At 43.8% G+C, this 20,636-nt stretch overlaps 1 protein-coding gene across 3 annotated transcripts in view; it reads right to left on the bottom strand.

The window, feature by feature from the left end:
* LOC136169167 (protein FAM163A) overlaps nucleotides 1-20,636 on the bottom strand; it is a 90,539-nt gene that overhangs the window by 33,740 nt on the left and 36,163 nt on the right. Inside the window, exon 1 of one of the 3 annotated variants that reach the window (XM_065936963.1) lies at nucleotides 5,068-5,090. The exons of the other annotated variants lie outside the window; for them this stretch is intronic. The gene's annotated coding sequence lies outside the window, so the exon portion shown is untranslated. Of the gene's footprint in view, nucleotides 1-5,067; nucleotides 5,091-20,636 lie in introns of those variants that run through there. 3 annotated transcript variants of the gene reach the window in all.

Genomic DNA, 20,636 nt, shown 5'->3' with positions numbered 1-20,636 from the left:
TCAAATTGTCAGCATCTGTTGGATCATAGAAAAAGCAAGAGAATTCCAGAAAAATGTCTACTTCATAGACTACGCTAAAACTTTTGACTATGTGGATCACAACAAATTGTGGAAAATTCATAAAGAGACGGGAATACCAGACCACTTTACCTGCTTCCTGCAAAACCTGTATGCAGGTCAAGAAGCACCAGTTAGAACTGGACATGGAACAACAGACTGGTTCCAAATTGGGAAAGGAGTACATAAAGGCTGTGTGTTGTAACCCTGATTATTTAACTTACATACAGAGTGAGTCATAGTCCCTCAGTAGTGTCTGACTCTTCACGTCCCCATGGACTGTAGCTCACCAGGTTCCTCTGTCCATGGAATTCTCCAGGCAAGAATACTGTAGTGGGTAGTCATTCCCTACTCCAGGGGATCTTCCCAACCCAGGGATCAAACCCGTGTCTCTTGCATTGCAGGCAGATTCTTTACCATCTGAGCCACCACAGAAGCCCATATTCAGAGCACATCATGCGAAATTTCAGCCTGGATGAAGCTCAAGTTGGAATCAAGATTGTCAGGAGAAATATCAACAATCTCAGATATGCAGATGACACCACCCTAATGGCAGAAAGTGAAAAGAAACTAAAGAGCCTCTTGATGAAAGTAAAAGAGGAGAGTGAAAAAGCTGGCTTGAAATTCAACATTCAAAAAACTAAGATCACGGCATCCAGTTCCATCTTCAGGGCAAACAGATAGGGGAAACAGTGGAAACAGTGACAGACTTCATTTTCTTGGGCTCCAAAATCACTGCAAATGATGACTGCAACCATGAAATTAAAAGACGCTTGCTCCTTGAAAGAAAAGCTATGACCAACCTATACAGCGTATTAAAAAGCAGAGACATCACTTTGCTGACAAAGGTCCATCTAGTCAAAGCTATGGTTTTTCTAGTAGTCAGGTACAGATGTGAGAGTTGGACCATAAAGAAGGCTGAGCCTATGGCTGATTCATGCTAATGTTTGATAGAAAACAACCAAATTCTCTAAAGCAATTATCCTTCAATTAAAAATAAATTAACTAAAAGATTTAAAAAAAGGCTGAGCACTGAAGAATTGATGCTTTGGAACTGTGGTGCTAGAAAATACTCCTGACAATCCCTTGGGCTGCAAGGAGATCCAACCAATCCATCCTAAAGGAAATCAGTCCTGAATGTTCATTGGAAGGACTGATGTTGAAGCTGAAACTCCAATACTTTGGCCACCTGATGCGAAGAGCTGACTCATCGGAAAAGACCCTGATGCTGGGAAGGATTGGGGGCAGGAGGAGAAGGAGACGACAGAGGATGAGATGGTTGGATGCCATCACCAACTCAATGGACATGAGTTTGAGTAAACTCCAGGAGCTGGTGATGGACAGAGAGGCCTGGTGTGCTGCAGTCCATGGGGTCACAAAGAGTTGGACACAACTGACAGACTGAACTGAACTGAACCGATTGTTCTATAAATCCTCTTTAGATTAATTCTTAGGTTTTTCAGTAATTCTAGTCACTCTGATAATCCTCTCCCATGACCCCTTCTTGCCACCTCACCAATTGTTTATCATGTGCAAGTTTCTTTTGGGGCTTGCAGGATGGTGTCCATGGTTACATGGGGACCATGTGGGGAAGGAGCCTAGGCCTGAGCTTGAGGGCCCAGCTGAGATTTCTGGTTTAATGAAACTTTAGATAAGTCACTTAGCCTCTTTGAAATTCCCATTTCCCTTTTCCTTATAGTAAAGCCCTTCCTACTTCCACTGTCATGTGAATGTTTCTATTCAACATTTCCTTGTTACTTGGAGTTCACTTTATGTAGTATCTGTCTGAATTTCTTTTCAGACTTAAATTCTTTTGATGGCTGTCCAAATAAATAAGGGAACTGTCTTATTTATCTTGTATTTCCCACAGCATCTAGAAAGGTCTGTGTACATTGTGGGTACTCATATTTGTTAAATCAAAGTCACACATATAAAAGCACCATGCCAGCCCTTCATAAAAGCAAAGGATTACTGTTTATTTGCTTTTCAATTGTTTGTAGAATTTTAAATTATAAATTATTCAATTTATTTAAATGAAAAAACAGAACAAAAGTTTACTCATTTCTCCCTGCCCCCAACCTCTGGCAACCACCAATTTGAGCTTGGTTTTGTTTGTTTGGGGCTTCCCTTGTGACTCAGCTGGTAAAGAATCCACCTGCAATGTGGGAGACCTGGGACCAATCCCTGGGTTGGGAAGATCCCCTGGAGATGGAAATCGCAACCCACTCCAGTATTCTTGCTTGGAGAACCCCATGGACAGAGGAACCTGGCAGGCTACAGTCCATGGTGTCACAGAGAGTCAGACACGACTGAAGTGACTTAGCAAGGCACACAGCACAATGTCCTTAAGGCTCATCCATGTTGTGGCAATGGCAAGATTTCATTCTTTTTTATGGAAGAATAATCTCTCTATCCATCTATAAATCTACTTATCAATCATAATTTATTTGTCCATTCGTCCATTGATGGACATGTTTCCCTGTCTTGGCTATTGAAAAAATGCTGTAATGAACATAGGTGTGCATATAGCTTTTCACGTAGGTGTTTTTCTTTTGGGGATAAATACACAGAAATTAGAATTGCTGGATCATGCAGTAGTCCTATTTTAATTTTTTGAAGAATCACCCTACTATATATTTTTCATAGTGGCTGCACCAATTTACATTCCCACCAACAGGTTACAAGGGATCCCTTTCTCTACATCCTCACCAGCATGTGTTATTTCTTGTCTTTTGATAATAGCCATTCTAACAGGTGTGAGGTGATATCTCCTTGTGGTTTCGATTTGCATTTCCCTGATGATTAATGATGCTGAGCATACTTCCATGTATTTGTTAGCCATCTGTAAGTTTTCTTGTAATAATGTCTATTCAGATCTTCTGTCCATCTTTTAATTGATTGTTGTTGTTTTGCTACTGAGTTGTACAATTCTTTCTATATTTTGGATATCAGCTCCTTTTCTGATAAACGATTTCATAATATTTTCTCTCACTCAGATAGTTGTCTTTTCATTTGGTCAGTGATTTTCTTTGCTGTGCAGAAGTTTTTTAGTCTGAATTCATCCCACGTGTTTATTTTTTGGTCTGATTTCATCCCACGTGTATTTTTGGTCTGATTTCGTCCCACAGGTCTATTTTTTGGTCTGATTTCATCCCACATGTTTATCTTTTGGTCTGATTTCATCCAACTTTCTATTTTTTGGTCTGATTTCGTCCCATGTGTCTATTTTTGGTCTAATTTCATCACACGTGTTTATTTTTGGTTTTGTTGCCTTTGCTTTTAGGTGTCAGATTCCAAAAATCATCTCCGAGACTGTGTCAAGGAGCTTACTGCCTATTTTCTTTTAGGAGTTTTTGTGGTTTCAGGTCTTACATCTAAGTCTTTAATTCATTTTGAATTAACTTTTGCGTATGGTATAAGATAGTGGTCCAGTTTCTTTTCTCTTTTTTTGCATGTGTTCGTCCAGTTTTCCCAACCCTGGTGGAAGTCAGGCATCTTGCCTCCCTTAATTCCCTAGTGGGCCATAATAAGGACAAAGCCCTGAAGTGACAGGCTGAGCAGGTGGCTACACTGCTTCCGCTGTGCTAGGCAGAAGCAGAAGACAGCTGAGAGTCTGGGAGCTAGGACAGCTGGAGTCCTAGGTGGGTCCTGGCCCACAGTGCCCTCCTGCCAGCTTAATAGCTGCTGGCTGTGGCCACCGTGAATGAAACTGCCAGTGTTCCCCCAGGTACCCTTCAAGGACCAGGCTCTTTTCACGCAGAGATGGGACTTTAAAAGGGACTTCATTCATCCAAATAATGCCCCATATCCAAGAGTGAGAATGAACAGCAGTCAGCAGCCTGGGACCAACAACAGCCACCTAGTGTGTGGTGAGGCTCTGCAGTCTTCCCGAAGCCCAGAGTGGTGTTTAAGCAGCAGCACCTCCAACTCCTGTGACTGGGCTGTCGTTTCCTTCCAGGGGAGCTTTGCTTCTGTTCATTTCACTTTCCCTTTTAATTTACAATCACAGGAAAGCACTCAGTTCCATCAAAGTCAGTTTTGAGAACTTTGAGCCTAAGAGAGTTAAAAAATGATAGCTGACCTAGTCTCTGACCTACCCACCAGGATACCTTGAGATTTAATAAGACACCATTTAGAGTTGAGGTTTTCACTGTCTCCTAATAACATTAAACCAGCAGTGCACAGAATCTCTGCATGAGCATGCACACGTTCCTATGCCTTATACTCCCTTCACAGACATACTTTTTCCATGTCCATGAGACAAGCCCATACATCACTATGTGAATGGATGATGAGACTTCATAAGTGTAGCTTACAGACTCTTGGAATTTTAGAAAGTATAAATGGCTTTAAAATAAGGTATTGATTATGCTACAGTTAATAAATTGGTTATAGAGATTATGTGACATATGTAGACTTGTAAGCCTAAATGGACCATGTACACAGCCAACCAAGTGAACAATGGTTGAAGACACTGGGCTTGTTGAGTTTGCCTAGGAGAAGATGTTGGAGAAAGGATGTGAGGACAGGCTATGATAATTTTTTATCAACATCTGAAGACCTGTCTTTTAAAGACCTGTTTTTGTGCTGCATTTGTTCCATTAAATGATGTGATTCCACACTTTCTTTTTCATAATATTCCCCTCCCTACTGCCTTCATCTTTTTCAAGTGCCACTTCTGCCATGAAACCTTGCTGAGATAGAGCCAGTTGCCTCCTCCATCAAACTGCCAGAACTTATCACACTATATTCTTCTTTAAAAAATTATTATTATCTCTTTGTCTTGTTCACTAGAATGTGGGGTCCTTGAGGGCAGGAGTCGGGTCATACTTTCCTACTTCAGTACCTATCATAGAGTAGATCTTTCATGAATGGTCACAGAATGAATAAGTGAAAAATAATTTTTTGGTAGGAGTTTTTTAATATAAGAGCTCTGTGAAATGACGGGGCCATCATCAACTCCATTTCATTGCTGAGGTAACCGAGGCTCAGAGAGAAGAGGTTACTCACCTAAGGCCACACCACTAGTAAGTGGTGTTACAGACAGCGTCTCTGGTCTTCTAGGTTGAATGCCACCTTACCTATGAGAAAAAGTATAATAATAACAAGCTAGCTGCTATTTATTGGCACTAATTATGTCCCTCCTCACTGGGACTGGGCCTTCGGTTAAGATAGCAAGACTGAATAATGTCCTGGTAGAAACTGAACAGATTGGTGGTTGCCAGAGGCATGCGTTGCAGAGTGGGAGAAAAGGGGGAAGGTGGTTAAAAGGCACAAACTTCCAGTTACAAGGTAAATAAGCTGTGGAGATGAATATGTAGCACAGGTGACTATGGTTAATACTGTGTTGCAAAAGACAACCCTCAGAATGGGAGAAAATAGTAGCAAGTAAAACAATTGACAAAAGATTAATTTCCAAAATATACAAGCAGCTCATACAACTCAATACCAGAAAAACAAACAACCCAATCAAAAAGTGGGAAAAAGACCTAAACAGACATTTTTCCAAAGAACACATACATATTAGATGGCTAATAAATACGTGAAAAGATGCTCAACATTGCTCATTATTTGAGAAATGCAAATCAAAACCACAATGAGATATCACACTGGTCAGATGGCCATCATCAAAAAATCTACGAACAATAAATGATGGAGAGGGTGTGGAGAAAAGGGAACCCTCTTGCACTGTTGGTGGGAATGTAAATTGATACAGCCACTGTGGAAGACAGTATGGAGAATACTTAAAAAACTAGGAATAAAACCACCATGTGACCCAGCAATCCCACTACTAGGCATATACCCTGAGAAAACAATAATTGAAAAAGACACACATACCCCATTGCATTGGGGTTCACTGCAGCACCATTTATGAAAGCCAAGACATGGAAGCAACCTAAATATCCATCGACAGATGAATGGATAAAGACACTGTGGTATATATATACAATGGAATATTACTCAGCCATGACAACAAATGCATTTGAGTCAGTTCTAGTGAAGTGGATGAACCTAGAACCTATTATACAGAGTGAAGTCAGAAAGAAAAAAAACGAATATTGTATATTAATGCATATATATGGAATTTGAAAGTGGTACTGATGAATCTATTTGCAGGGCAGCAGTGGAGACACATGGGGCTTCCCTGGTGGCTCAGACAGTAAAGAATCTATCTGCAATGCAGGAGACCTGGTTTCGATCCCTAGGTTGGGAAGATCCTCTGGAGAAGGGCATGGCAACCCACTCCAGTATTCCTGCCTGGAGAATCCCCACAGAGAGAGGAGCCTGGCGGGTTACAGTTCATGGGGTCTCAAAGAGTCGGACACGACTGAGCGACCCAGCAAAATGGAGACACAGACACAGAGAAAAGACTTATGGACACAGGGTTGGGGGGGAGGAAGGAGAGGGTGGGATGTACGGAGAGAAGCATGGAAGCATATACATTATCATATATAAAATAGACAGCCAGTGGGAATTTGCTGTGTGGCTCAGGGAACTCAAAGTGGGGCTCCATAACAACCTAAAGGGGTGGGATGAGGAGGTGGGAGGGAGCCTAGAGAGGGAGGGGACATATGTATACCTATGGCTGGTTCATGTTGATGTTTGGCAGAAACGAACACAATATTGTAGATCAATTATCCTTCAATTAAAAATAAATAAATTTAATTGTAGAAAAATAATACTGTGTATTCCAAAGCTGCTAAGAGAGAGTGGATCTTAAAAGGTCTCATCACAAGAAAAAAACCATAACCGTGTGTAGTATCGGATGTGAACTACACTTCTTGTGTGATCATTTCACAATCTGTACAAACATGGAATCATCATGTTGTACACCTGAAGCTAATATATCAGTTTTAACTTTGAAAAAAGGAATGGATAATGTTGATCATAGTGGCTGTGATGGCCGAGTGGTTAAGGCGTTGGACTTGATAATGTTGATCATAGATATTCATTACCCATGACAATCCTTTGAAGTGGGAATTATTATTTCCATCTTACAAATGAGGAAACTGAAGGTTAGGGAGACTAACAAACTTGCCCAAAGCCACACATTTCCTAACTGGCAGAATTAGGGTTTGGACCCTGGTCTATGTGGCCCCGAAGCTCATTAACCTCAGCACACAACTACTTGGCAGAGTAAGGCTTTATTTAGGACAACTAAATGTTATTTCTGGAACAGGAAGATGGACTTTTGATGGAATTTTCACCCAGGGCACTTTTTGGAAGTGAGAAACTGCTGAAACAGAGAGGTCTAGTGACTCAGGAGACAGTGAGATGAATATCAGTCATGACTGGAGGTGTTTAAGCATTTGATGGGAACCCAAGCTTGGTGGTTGAAATAGATGACATTTATGGTTTTTATCCTAGTTCCTCCTCCTAACATTTGTGGGGCCCAGGGCAAGATGACAAATAGAGGTCACAGACTATATGTCTAAATATCTCAAAGCTAAAAATCAGGCTAGCACCTGTGAAATAAAGTTTCTATCCTCCTGCCTTGATAAATATACTTTGTAACACCTGGACATCCAGGCTCAATTGGAGACTGCCAAGACTACATGGACGGAGAAGGCAATGGCACCCCACTCCAGTACTCTTGCCTGGAAAATCCCATGGACGGAGGAGCCTGGTAGGCTGCAGTCCGTGGGGCCTCGAAGAGTCAGACAGGACTGAGCAACTTTACTTTCACTTTTCACTTTCATGCATTGGAGAAGGAAATGGCAACCCACTCCAGTATTCTTGCCTGGAGAATCCCAGGGATGGCGGAGCCTGGTGGGCTGCCGTCTATGGGTTCTCACAGAGTCGGACACGACTGAAGTGACTTAGCAGCAGCAGCAGTAGCAAGACTACTTGGAACTTCACACTGAAATGAGGCAGCCTGCAGAGAGCTGGCCCAGTAGCCAGTCTGCAGCCCAGTCCCCTCCTCTTTCTGCTGCAGACCTGCTCTGTACCCATGCAGGGCCTCGTGTACATGGAGTGTGGACTCTCCAGACTGAAAGTCCAGGCTCCATTCACTGTCCCTGAAGAACTGCCGCTTGGTCACCTGCACAGAAGGATGCACACCTGTGGAAGAACAGACAAGGGAAAAGAGGCCTGAACAGGTCCCAGAAGCACCTCAGGGCTGTTTGGAAAGGGAAAGGAATAGTTTAAAAGAGAAGGCACAGACCCCTCCTCTTGAGCCCATAGACCTGTCCACTCATCGGAGATGGCACGGCCGAGGAAACCCAGCACCGGGGCCTCTCTTGCCTGGTCTAAGCGCTTCTTCCAACATGAGAGTTCCATGATGTTAAGTTCCTCGGGTCTTTCCTTTCTTTTGGATGTTTATATTATCTAAATTTAAGACCAAATCCTCTGTCTGGGACAAAGATATCGAGGATGGATAACTCTGAGCTGGGGATTAGGGAAGCTTTGCTAATGCTGTAAGACTTTGAATGCAACAGCCTAAAAAGAAATATTGCCAGAGAAACCCAGACAAAATAACTGGTGGAAATAAATGCATCTCCTTTTGTTTTTGCTCTTTTCTCCCTGCCTGGCTGCCCATACAAAGTTCTTTACTTATCAGAAATGTTTTGGGCTTTCGAATATTTTCCTCCTCTGTCCTACAAGTTTCTCCCACTGATCTCTCTCCTTATTATTATTATTTTTTTCCAATTGAAATATAGTTGATTTATAACGTGTGCCCAGGTCTGCTGTACAGCAAAGTGACTCAGTTATACACATATATAAATCCTCTTTTTATATTCTTTCCCATTATGGTTTAGCACAGGATGTTGAATATAGTTTCCTGTGCTATACAGTAAGAAAGACCTGGTTGTTTATCCATTCTAAATGTGATAGTTTGCATCTACCAACCCCAAACTCCCAGTCCATTCCTCTCCCTCCCCTCACCCCTTGGCAACCACAAATTTGTTCTCTAAGTCTATGAGTTCTGTTTTGTAGTTTGTGTCATATTTTAAATTCCACATATAAATGATATCATACTGTGATATGATATCATTCTTTCCTTTTCTGACTTATCTCACTTAGTATGATCATCTCTAGTTGCATCCTTTCCTTATTCTGTAATGTTCCAAAGGCCACCACCTCCCCAAGTCTGTCCAGGATCTGAACTAGAGTTGCCTTCTCCACCTCCCACCCACCCTGCCTAGACCTTTACTATAATAATCATCTTAAACAGAAAACCCAATCTCCTTGAGGGATGACGGTCTGATCAGCAGAAGGGTAAACCTGCTCTCTTCATGGTGACAGCAGATAGAGTGGCCAGGTGTGCCTGCTCACCTAACCAACTGTCCTTGTATCCCAATTTATATCTGCAGGAGGGTTGAAAGTGCTGTTCAATGTTGGGTTAGGAATGTGGATTCTAGAGACTGTGAGCTAAACTTGGGTTGAAATATTGGTCCATAGCTTATTAGCTTTGTAATCTTGGGCAAATCACATAATCACTTTGGGCTTCAGTTTTTCCATCTCTAAAATGGGGATGATAATTTTAACTATGTTACAGGGCCAGTAGGAGGACTTAATGAAAAAATTCACAAAAAAACTCTTAATTTTTCAGTGGCTAGTAGATTCCAGATACTAAAAAAAAAAAAGTAAGCTGTTATTAATAATACTTCCTACTTCTATTCACAATGGAAGCTTGTTCCACCCCAAAGCTTGGAGCCTTGGTATTATTTCTGATATCCTTTAACTGTCTCTTGTATTTAATCTGTCTCTTTCTTTCTATGTCAACTACCCCAATCTGAGTTCAGAGTCACATTTCAAATAGTTTGTCCCCATTTGCAGCAACATGGATAGACCTAGAGATTATCACACTAAGTGAAGTCAAGTCAGAAAGAGAAAGACAAATGCCAAATGATATCACTTATATGTGGAATCTAAAATATGACACAAATTAATATATCTACAAAGCATAAACAGGCTTACAGACTTAGAGAACAGACTTGTGGTAGCCAATGGGGAGGGAGTATAGGAAGAAGGATTAGCAGTTAGGGACTAGCAAATGCAAACTCATATGTAGGATGGATAAACAACAATAGTAGTTCCCTGCTGTATATACAGTACAGGGAACTGTATTCAATATCCTGTGATAAACCATAATGGAAAAAGAATATACATATATATCAATGTATAACTAAGTCATTTTTCTGTGCAGCAGAAACTAACATATTATAAATCAACTATGTGTATGTGTGTTAGTCGCTCAGTCATGTCCAACTCTGCAACCCCATGGAACTGTAGCCCTACAGGCTCCTCTGTCCATGGGATTCTCCAGGCAAGAATACTGGAGTGGGTAGCCATTCCCTTCTCCAGCGGATCTTCCTGACCCAGGAATTGAACCCAGGTCTCCCCCATTGCAGGTAGATTCTTTACTGTCTACCAGGAAAGCCCAAGTCAACTATACTTCAATTTTTTTTTTTTAAGAAAGAAATCAAATAGCTCGTCCCTTTCCTGCCAATCTCTTCTTTCCATCAAGTTTTGTGTGCTGCTACATTCACTTTCCTAAAGCATTCTTTGGTCATGTCTCTTCTCTCCTCTAAAGAATTCTGAGACTCACCATTGCCTGCTACATAAACACAACCTGCCTGTCCAGCCTTCTAGAATATAGTTCTAGTCCTCCTTTCCACCACTATTTCCCATCATCTAAAATACGAGTCTTCAGTTCAAGCCACATTGGTCTACTTGTGAATTCTGCTGGCAGATACCTTGGGTTTAAATCTGGTATGTGCCATTTATCAGTTGTGTGACCCTGGACAGGGCTCTTAATTGTTTTCAAGCCCGTGTTGTCATCTTGCAGAACAAGGGTAGTGATACATTTTTTGTTACTGAATGACTTTACCTTCCTCCTAGGGCAGCTGTGTGGACCAACTACGATAATGTGACAGCACTTTGTAAATTTAAATCACTCTGCAAATATTAAATTTTTAGTCCATGCAGGTCTCATCCAGGATACTCGTTGTCCTTCTTTTGTAAAGGACAACTCAAGGCAAACTTCCTCCCAGCTGCCTGGTCAAATTCAAGACTTAATAATGTTTTAAAATGAGAAAAAGGAGGAGGGAGAAAAAAAAGAGGGTGGTAGAAGAAGAGACAGAAGAATCTGATCTCCTCTCCCAGGAATGCATTGGAAGATTTTTGAGATGAAGTAACTGGAAGTTTTCACATATTTTAAATTGATCTGATGACTGACCAGAGCCATCTTTGGGCTCATAGAGGGGGTTTTGGTGACATAAGTGTCCACAAGGAGGCCATGCTGTCAGGCTGAAGGGTCGGGCCTTGCTGGGAAAGCACTGGCAGAGCCAGACTGCTTTGTCTGCAGACTTTTTGAGGCTTTTCACTTATTGTGACATCTCTCTTCCCAAAAGCTGCAACTCTAATTCCGTATTCCTGCACATGACATGCATCCTTTATTCCATTCTCATATGATCCCTGGGATACAGGTCTTATTTCCCCCATTCTAGAGATGGTGGAATTGAGGTTCAGAAGTTTAAATTTACCCATTCAAATACATGCCAGTGGTAAGAGAAAGGACCTCACATACCACACCAAGTTTATCTGGACTCAGGCCATTAGAGAGCTTGTGAGCTTTGGCAAATACAAGATAGTAATAGGGTCAGTGGAAGAGCAGGTCTTGGCCAGAGCAGGCTTTCCCTGTGAGGCTTAGGTCAAGGAAGTCCCCGGGGAGGAGGTAAATGGACTCTGAATGGTTAACAAGAGCAGTCTGAGAGTAAAATAATAGTCTTGTTTAAAAGAGGAATATCATTTGAATTTCCCAAATACACGAACAGGTGAGTTGGTGGTGGGAAAGAGAGAGGATTATTCACTGTCAAAGTGCTTCCCTTTTTGTATCTCTTGGTTGGAGAAGAATTCTTTTTTTGCCTGGACTGTTATAGGCTGGAGGACCAGAGAAACAGATGCAGTGCCAGAGACTGAAAATCAAGCCTGCCCCTGATTATACACTAAGAGAAGTGAAATGGTGGTATTCTGTAAAATTACTTTTACACAGAAAATCCTGAGCAACGTATTGCTCACGTTTGCATGGCATTTTACAGCTTACAAAGCTGCATGTTAACTTGTCTCCTGGACTCTCTGAGCTGGAGGACTCATAGGCCAGTAGTTTCCAAGGTGGCACTAGCGTCACCTGGAGAGTTTTGGTCCCACCCGGGTCCCCAGATTCCATCCAGACCAAAGGACTCAGAACTCCTCAGGTGCAGGTTAAATGCAGCTACAAAGACTTTCCACGGGGAGCTGGGTTTGGGCGCTGCTGATCTCAGCCTGGCCACTGCCGCCCATGTCTCTCACCTGGGCCTGGCATTGCTGGGCGCCTGTCCCCAGTTCTTCTCCTCCCAGTCCCCTTTCCACTCTACCACCAGACTGAGTTCCCTAAAACCCATATGATCAGGTCCCTCCCCTGCTTCCATTTCCAGCTCCCTCAGGCTAGAGCCTGGCACTTTGGGGGAGCTACAGAGTGGGCATCTAGCCCCCACTCTCACCCTCACCCCACTCTGCGTGCAAAGCTCCTCTGTGAAGTGTTTCCTGGGTTCCAGGCTTGCAGCAGGTGCTGTGTATCTTCTATTAGCACTGCTCTCCAGGTTATGGAGTTATTTGATTACAGATACATTTAACTGCACAAGAATGTGGGGGAGGGAGCCTTTGGTACAAGGGCTGTGCCTGATCATTTCTGAATCCCTCATGCCTGGTTAGGGACTGGCACATGGCAAGGGCTCGATAAACACCAACTGAATGAATGAATAAACGTATACATGCATGCAGATATCTTGAGCTGTCATTTATATTCATCTTAGATCAAGCAAGTTTCAAGAATAGATATGTTTATGAGTTCTCCTGGCTCAAAGACCTAATCACACAGCTAAATAGCTTACTGCATTTACTATAAATTAAGAGGAGCCTTGGGCTAAAGCGATTGCTTAGGAACTGGAAGACTCTGCTTTGGGTTTGATACCACTTGTTCCATGAGTACTTAATGTTTCTGAGATAATCTCATTTCAAACATTATTAATAATATTGCTTTGTAAGTCAAAGGATGTCAAGGTTCACCTAATGGACTTTATCTAATTCATCCTCTCACAGCCCCGATGGTTACGGAGGCCTCTCTCCCTTTTCCTGGCAGCAGGCCTGACATGGCTGGGGTGCAAGCTAAGCTGGCACGGGAGGGGGTTGCCAGTAACAGCTCAGGCACCCTGCTTTCCCAGCCAGACCTTTGAGAAAGAGTTCCTGGGTCCTGAAATACAAACACATAAGAATAAGGGCAGTGATGCTGGGCTGAGAAATGTCAGGGGCCAGATATGTTAGAGGTCACACTGGAAATGTTTAGTACTTTAAAGTCTAAATTTAAATCCTAGTTCTCCTTTCGACCCCAGAAAAATTGCTCAATCTTTCTGAACCTTAATATTTTCTTTTTTTTTTTTAAAAGAAAACTATGTAATTATTTTCGGCTGCATTGGGTCTTAGTTGCGGCGCGTGGGCTTAGTTGCTCCATGGCATGTGGGATCTTAGTTCCCTGACCAGAGATTGAACCTGAGTGCCCTGCATCGGAAGGTAGATTCTGGACCACCAGGGGCGTCCCTGAACCTTGATGTTTTCATTTGTAAATGGGATAATTTTTGTATCTTCCTTCATGGGTTGTCTTGAGGATTAAATGACAAAGTTATCAATATGTCAAAAGGCTTAGCAGGTGGTTACACGCTGCACACACATGTGGCTGATGAGACTGAGCCCCAAGAGCCCTCTTGGCTGCCGAGCTGAAGGCTCTGCTGGGAAACAAAGGAGCCCGGCCCTGGGCCTGAGCCCACAGCCTCGTACGTTCCCATTCAGATCTGTGCTTCACTGTGTCTGTGACTCTCAGGCCTGCAGCGCAGGTGGATGGCTGGCGCCGGAGCATCGTTTTTCTTTGAGATGATCAGGACTGGGACTCTTCAGCCACCCTGCTCGGGATCTGCCCAGGGGGAGTCTGGGACCCGGGTGCTGTCACTGCCACCCTCCTGAGGGTGAGGACCTCTGAAGGCCTCCCCAAAGTGGGGAGGAAGAAGCATCCACTCCAGGCTAAGTTCCTGGTGGTTCTGGGAGCATCTGTGAGGTGTTACTAGGTGCTAATTGGCTTTTAGATTAAAACCACATGACATCTTTTTTCAACCATACAAAGTGGTCAAGATTTAAAAAGATACCTATCAATGGTCAGGGTAAGGGGCAAGGGTATGGGGAAGTGGGCACAAGCGTATGTGGGTGAAGTGGAAACAGGTTCAGTCTTTTTCCAGAAGGCAACTTGGTAACATGTACCAGTCTTAAAAATCACAGGTCAAGTAATTTCACTTTCCATATCTACCCAAAAGAAGTCATTAAGGCTCTATGCAAACTTTAAGTCAATGATGTTACTGGCAGCATTATATATGAGGGGTGATCTGGAAGCAATCTAAATGCTTAACAGCAGAAGAAAGTTAAATACATTCTGGTACAGAGAATACCAGGGCTTCCCAGGTGGTGCAGTGGTAAAGAATCCACCTGACAATTCAAGAGACACAAGAGACATGGGTTCTAGCCCTGGGTCAGGAAGATCCCCTGGAGTAGGAAATGGCAACCCACTCCAGTATTCTTGCCTTGGAAATTCCAAGGACAGGACAGAGGAGCCTGGCAGGCTACAGTCTATGGAGACTCAAAGAGTCAGACATAACTGAGCACGTGGGTGCGCTCGCGCACACACACACACACACACACACACACACACACAGAATAGTAGCTTAGCAGGAAAGAATCCATCTGCAATGCAGGAAATGCAGGTTCAATCCCTGGGTTGGGAAGATCCCCTGGAGGAGGGCATGGCAACTTGGAGGATCCCATGGACTGAGGCGCCTGGAGGGTTATAGTCCATAGGGTCAGAAAGAGGGACACGACTGAATCGACTGAGCACACTCGCATGGAAAAATACCATTAACATAAATATTGCTGAGCATGCAGGCTCCAAAATAGTATCATTAAATGACACTCTTTAAACACATTTTTGTGAGGAAAAACAAATATGGAGATACATACACATATATCTCCTTATTTGTTATATATATATAGCCAAGGGGGGAAAAGCATGGCATAATATATCCTAAAATGTTAGATTTGTTTTAAGGGGTGAAACTATGGGTTCTTATCTCCCCATTATGCTTTTCAGTATTTTCCAAGTTTCTACCTTGAACTTATATACATTTTATGTACTGTGAAGAAATGATTGTTATGAACAAAAACAAAACTGGGAGTCTGGCTAAAGTGCCTGAGACCTACAGTCCCTCCAGAGCTCAGGTCCGCTCTAGCCGGCAGGCTGCGGAATGCAAACCACAGGGGTGCCTTTCTGATCCTGGACATGCTCTCAGTTCATCAGAGGCAAGCTTCAGCTGGAAGACGTGGGTGTGGAGGAGAGAATGGGCTTCGGACTGGCTTGCACTCACAGGTTAGAAACGCCTGTATTTATAGCCTGTGCAGTGACCTTCCGAGTCAACCACAATTTATGGTTTCTTAATTGGTTTTCTTGAAACAAGCTGTAGTAACTTATATCCCAAGGCAAGGGAGGAGCGAATCTCTTCTGAGGCAGGGGTGAGGGCTGAGGGGGTGGGGTGGGGGGGATGTGGCTGGGGGTGGGGGGAGGCAGGAGGGGTTGGATCTATTCTCTTCCCAGTCTCCCTGACACACCAAATTATGGCATCTTGAATTGATCTGGTGAATCACAGCAGGGCAATGTTGAAGGAACAGGGCTCTAAATGAATAACCCCTTCATGTTCTATATTTATTTGTCTTCCTGCAGTGACGTCCGTGGCCAATTTCTAAGGTTGGGCAGCTTTTTATTTCCCCACATTTGGGACCACCTGCCTGGTAGCCAAGCAACAGAAGAGTCAAGTTTGCTGGGCAGAATTGAAGGGACAGGGATGGGAGGATTCAAGTCACTTACGTCAGTGAAATAAAATAATCACAAGGAAAGGAGACCAGAAGGGATGCCCTAAAGCCCCAGCATTGAGTCCCTATACCCTGTGAGTATCTCAATTCTGGGCTATCTCCTACATCAAAGCATTGCAATATCTTTTTTCTTTCTCTGCACATAACAAGAAATGTCTGCATATAACTTATTTTTCTTTTTAATTTTGTGTTTCATATGTGGAGGGTTTTTTTGCCTTCATCACAAGATGATAAGTCCTTCAAGAGACGATGCCACATCATGTTTTCTCAGGTTTGGGTATGCAGATATTTGGGGCAATGCTGGACACAGACTATGCAGACGGTTACAGCAGAGGGATGGCTTTGATGTGCCGGGCACTGCGGTAACTGCAGATTTAGTTCATCCTCACAACAAATCCTGTGATACACATTTGTCTTTATTTCCACACAAGCATTTCATAAGGATTAATGTAACTTTTTGCCCAGATCACTCCACTGGGAAGAGAGCTGGGCTGTGAACTTGGCAGTGAGGCTTGGATCTCACACTTACTCCTCCACCATTGCTCTCAAAGAGGAGGCATGACCCGAGGGGAGGACAGGGACATGTAAGTGTAGCTGTGGCCAGGTCACTTTTGGAGAGAACAGGAGGTTCTGGAAGGCCCAAGGTTCTGGGGGTATAGAGCGGTGCTGTGTGCTGTGCCGTCGCTTCAGTCGTGTCCAACCTTTCAGACCTATGACCTGTAGCCCAACAGGCTCCTCTGTGCATGGGACTCTCCAGGCAAGAATACTGCAGTGGATTGCTGTGCCCTCCTCCAGGAGATCTTCCCGACCCAGGAATCAAACCCATATCTCTGGCATCTCCTGCATTACAGGCAGGTTCACTGAGCCACCTGGGAAGCCTGGGAAATCTGCCCAGCCTTCCAGGAATCCTGCAACCTGGTCACTCCAGACCAGACCCAACCTCTGGCTGCTCCATAGACGGACAGGCCTTAGTGAGCCCAGAGGAGGTGGGAAGTTCACTTGCACATCTCTCTTTAGGGACTTTCATTCTAAATGTGGCCTTGAGGGTAAAAATGGCCAATGTCTGAGCAAATTGCAGAGTCAGGAAATATAATCAGGGAGATGTTCTTTGCAGCAACCAAGCCTAGCCCATCAGAAAGTACAATTAGGTTTTTTCATATGCTTATTGTAGAAAATTTGGAAAGTATTTTAAAAATGCAAGGCACATAGCAGTCCTGCACCGTGGCTGAAGGTTCATATGGATTTAGGATCAGACTCTAGATTTGCTACTTAATATTAATACTTAATATCTATGTGAACTTGGGAAAATTTTAAAACCTTTCTGTGCCCTGTTTTTCTCATCTATAAAATAGGATAGACATCTTGGAGCAAAGTCAGGTGGGCCTTAGGAAGCATCACTATGAACAAAACTAGTAGCGGTGATGGAATTCCAACTGAACGTTTTCAAATCCTAGAAGATGACGCTATTAAAGTGCTGCAGTCCATATGCCAGCAAAATTAGAAACTTCAGCAGTAGCGACAGAACTGGAAAAGGTCAGTTTTCTTTCCAATCCCAAAGAAAAGCAATGCCAAAGAATGTTCAAACTACTGACAACTGGGCTCATTTCACATGCTAGCAAGGTAATGCTCAAAATTCTCCAAGCAAGCCTTCAACAGTATGTGAACCAAAAACTTCCAGATGTTCAAGCTGGATTTAGAAAAGGCAGAGGAACCAGAGATCAAATTGCCAAAATCCACTGGATCATAGAAAACACAAGAGAATTCCAGAAAAACATCTCCTTCTGCTTCTCTGACTATGCCAAAGCCTTTGACTGTGTGGATCACAACAAACTGTGGAAAATTCATAAAGAGATGGGAATACCAGACCACCTTATCTGCCTCCTGAGAAATCTGTATGCAGGTCAGAAGCAACAGCACCAGACATGGCACAATGGACTGATTCCAAATTGGGAAAGGAGTACGTCAAGGCTGTATATTGTCACCCTGCTTATTTAACTTATATGCAGAGTACATCATGTGAAATGCCAGGCTGGATGAAGCACAAGCTGGAATCGAGATTGCAGGGAGAAATATCAATAACATCAGATACGCAGATGACACCACACTTATGGCAAAAAGTAAAGAGGAACTAAAGAGCCTCTTGATGAAGGTGAGAGAGGAGAGTGAAAATGCTGGCTTAAAACTCAACATTCAAAACACAAGGATCGTCGCATCTGGTCCCATCACTTCAAAGCAAATAGATGGGGAAACAATGGAAACAATGACAGACTTTATTTTCTTGGGCTCCAAAATCACTGCAGATGGTGATGGTGACTGCAGCCATGAAAGTAAAAGACGTTTGCTCCTTGGAAGAAAAGCTATGACCAACCTAGACAGCATATTAAAAAGCAGAGACATTACTTTGCCAACAAAGTTCTGTCTAGTCAAAGCTATGGTTTTTTCAGTAATCATGTATGGATGTGACAGTTGGACCATAAAGAAGTCTGAAAGCTGAAGAACTGATGTTTTTGAACTGTGGTGTTCAAACTGATGTTTGAACTGTGAAGATTCTTGAGAGTCCTTGGACTGCAAGGAGATAAAACCAGTCAATCCTGATGGAAATCAATCCTGGATATTAATTGGAAGGACTGATGCTGAAGCTGAAGCTCCAATACTTTGGCCACCTGATGTGAAGAACCAAATCATTAGAAAAGACTGTGATGCTGGGAAAGGTTGAAGGCAGGAGTAGAAGGGGATGACAGAGGGCGAGATGATTGGGTGGCATCACCGACTCAATGGACATGAGTTTGAGCAAGCTCCGGGAGATGGTGAAGTACAGGGAAGCCTGGTGTGCTGCAGTCCACGGGGTCACAAAGAATCAGACAAGGCTGAGCGACTAAAAAACAAATAAATTAGGATTATCTCTTCCCTTTTCTTCTATTATTTCAATGGAACGTTGGGGAATAGGAAAGATAGAAATAGGGAGGCCTGGACTACAACCCTTCACTGCCTCTATGAACTACATGGTCTCTCAGGCAACTTCCTAAACTTCTCTAGGAAACAATTTCCTCCTCTGTAAAAGGAGCGTGTGCACTCAGGAACTGTAAGGAGCTCAGTGACGCTCATGTTCTCAAACCAGCAAGAAGGCTGCCTGGTGGTGCAGGCCTAGAACTGGGGGTTCTAGAAAAAGGCGGAGATGACAGCAGCTACAGGTCCCTCAGAAGGCAGATGGGCATAAGACAGTGTCCCAAACCCCGGCCACAGCCTTTGAGAATCCGGTTCCCCACAAGCTGAGCACCCAGAGCACCCCCACCCCAGGCAGCCCTATCTGTACCAGAGGCGGCTCTGTGTCCCACCCCCACGGCTGTTTGCACGGCTTTCTCGCCAAACGAGGACACATTGAAAGGCAGCCTCTTGATCGCATGGCCAGGCCTCACTGTGTGTCCCTGCGGACCTCCCCACTTCCGGTCCCCATCGCCCCTTCTCCATCCTTGCTCCAGCATCACTCACATCAGCGCCCTTTTCATCCCCCTCCACTGGCTAATTCAATGAGTGCGGGTCTGTTCAATTAAGCCCACTGCTGCCCCTGCCAGAATCCTCTAACAGCCCTAATTGGAAAAACGCCTCGGCCTCTGACCATCAAAGCTGATTATATCTGCGAGCAGAGGGGCCTGGTCCTTGTCCGCGATGTTCGCTCCACCCAGGCCCCTGAGCTCATCCCGCCAAGTTCCCTGGGGCTGTCTGCGGCTGGCAGGACTCAGCCCAGGACAGGCGCCTTCTCCATGTCAAGGCGGCGCAGCAGCTGGCCTCCCAAGCCCTGTCTCTGACGGCATAAACAGATTTGTGCTCCCCACAGGGAACCGGAAACAACTTGGCTCTCAAAGCAATGCCATTTTTCTTTAACTTTTGTTCACTCCCCCCACCCCACCCCCACCCTCCCATGATCGCAGTGGAATCTCTGGAACTAGAGGTGAGGATTTACTCCAAGAAAGGGTACACTTGCCTCGGGAACCACAGCCCAACCACATTAATCCCCTGGTGCCTGCTCACCTGAACCCCTCTCTTAGGGGTCAGAGCAGTCAGTCAACTAACGGAGAGTTCTTTGAGCATCTACTACGTGCCCCACCTCAAACTGCAGCTGGATGTGGGAGAAGGGAAAATAAAAAAGAAGGATCATTACTTCTCCACTCAAACCACCAGTTTTTAAAACATATTTGGAAATAAAATTCACATAACAAAATTCAAATTTTAACCATTTAAAAGTATATAATTCAGTGGTGTTTTAGCAAGGTCACAATATAATGCAATCATTAGAATTACTATCTAATTCTAGAATATTTTCATCACCCTCCAAAAGAAACCTCCTACCATCCTTTACTCCAGGCCCTGGAAAATCACTAATCTATCAATACTTTCTGTTTCCATTAAATGACTGGCGTTAAGAGCCATGCTGCACACATCCTCCCCATCTCTACATTTCTTTTCATAACTGGATACCAAGAGATCTTCGCATGAGGTATATCGGTGCTTTTACTTCTGAGGTCTCAAGGCACTTACATGCTGCGGGGCCCTGGCCACACGCTGCAATTGACAAGTGCCGTCTATCTTCGCACCACGGCCCTCCTAGGTCTTTGGTGTAAGTCTGGGAATGAAGT

This window comes from Muntiacus reevesi, chromosome 5, assembly GCF_963930625.1.
Source record: "Muntiacus reevesi chromosome 5, mMunRee1.1, whole genome shotgun sequence".
Lineage (NCBI taxonomy): Eukaryota > Metazoa > Chordata > Mammalia > Artiodactyla > Cervidae > Muntiacus > Muntiacus reevesi.
This window is presented reverse-complemented; position numbering and strand designations above follow the sequence as displayed.